This window comes from Toxorhynchites rutilus, chromosome 2 (assembly GCF_029784135.1).
Source record: "Toxorhynchites rutilus septentrionalis strain SRP chromosome 2, ASM2978413v1, whole genome shotgun sequence".
Lineage (NCBI taxonomy): Eukaryota > Metazoa > Arthropoda > Insecta > Diptera > Culicidae > Toxorhynchites > Toxorhynchites rutilus.
In genome coordinates this window covers 61,899,939-61,901,726 of record NC_073745.1, presented here as the reverse complement: position 1 = coordinate 61,901,726, position 1,788 = coordinate 61,899,939, and positions in this window count along the sequence as shown.

Here is a 1,788-nt window from a genome sequence, read left to right as displayed (position 1 = left end):
TAAAATATTGAGAGGTGTTCAGACTTCCTGTGCACACGCGCCTAAATTTCATGAGACGAGTATTGATTTAATCCTCCTCACAATCCCTTCATGTGCAAACGATGAGACCGGGCTTTACCACATGAGCCTAGGTTCGGCTCCTTCTCTTCTCTTTCGTAAAATATTGAGATGCGCTCAAGAATACCTCGTTGCACCTCAACATGAGCGATGTTGTATGCATGTAAGAGAAGCTAGCGAGACTTTCTCGTGTATCTGCCTCAAAGTGACATTTGGAGCTGTCGGGGAAGTTCTGCTTCTGGTGTTAAAATCTTAATCTTCGTAATATGGCACGTAGAACAATTAGTAATGAAGAACTGTTTCACATAAATATCGCTGCTAAAGTCATCCAAACAATTAATTCATTTGTTGTACACAGCTCGCAATGATTGTGTGAGATACGAGGCTGATTTGCTGTGCTGTGCGAGATCTCGGAAAGTCTACTTACCACACAAATTTTTGAACGTTCGTAGAGGTGTCGGAAGGCGCGTTTAAACTGCTCAGCCAGTATGGAGTTCATAATACGCGTCACATTCCGTTGAATGTCTGGAACATCATCAAAACGGTACCCTTTCATAGCGTTCTTTAGCTTGGGAAACAAGAAAAATTGTAATGGGTTGTATCTAGAACACGACCGCAGTTTCCGACGTAGAACTACGGAATTATATTATTCAATCCATTTTGTTATATCTTTTCAGCTATTTAATTTTTTATTACTTCAGTAGACTCCAAAGATTCGAGTAGGGTCGAAAGCTATCAGCACTTCTCGTTTATTTGGTTCAACTCGCATCAGACTTTCCCTCACACTCAGATAACGCTCACAAACTATGATCCCTTTTTGCTCCTATATTCCGCTTGAGATGTGATCGAACCCCACAACATGCAACAGTAAGGCTACCCTACTGGAATTTGAAAGCATACTTTCATGAATTATACGTTTATCTGAATAAATTTAGTGTATATCTGTATTCAAAAATTCTGGATACTCTTCCTTATCCGCACTAGCACAAAAAATTCTCGTATGCTGATCTTCTTTGTCGTAGACACCTCGATACAGAGGGCTTCCTCTCCTTGTAACGAGCTGTGTGTGTATGTGTGTGAAATCAGCATTAGGCATGAATGATATCCGTTCGTTGTGTTATGCTAGCTCACTCGCATCTGTGTTCTCCTTCTATTCTATTTTTGGTTTCCGCCTCTAGCCCCGAGAAGGGCCCTTGTGGTAAGAAAATCTATTCCATAGTCCTCCTTCACCCGACGAGAAAACAATACTCTCCCACTCGACGCTCTGCGGCAATCATGTTGCTTCGATGACCACTAAACGAGAAGTGGTGTGGCTTCAAATCGTGGATGGCTTATTCAAACCAAATATGCTGAAAACGGGCAGAAACGAATGTATCAGTTGCTCGTTATTGTCAGCTCTGTTCGGGAATACACACAAATCGGCAGAACAAATGTATGGGAATATGGGAATGCTTCCAGTTTTCATTAATTTGAACTGTTTAGGCATTAGGTGATTGTACTGTATAAAGGGTGTGTCACATCAAATTGCATCACGGAAAAAACGCTGTAGAAATTCGCCCAGTAGACCAATCCTTTTGAAAATTTTAGACAGTAAAATAAAAACTATTAAACAACTTTTGGCATTTTCTTTTTATTCATACTTCGAGCCCAAGCCCGTATGCTGGCACCTTCCTCTTTACCCCGTCCATAAGGTTCTGTACAACGTCAGGTTGTAGTTTTTTTTTGAACAGA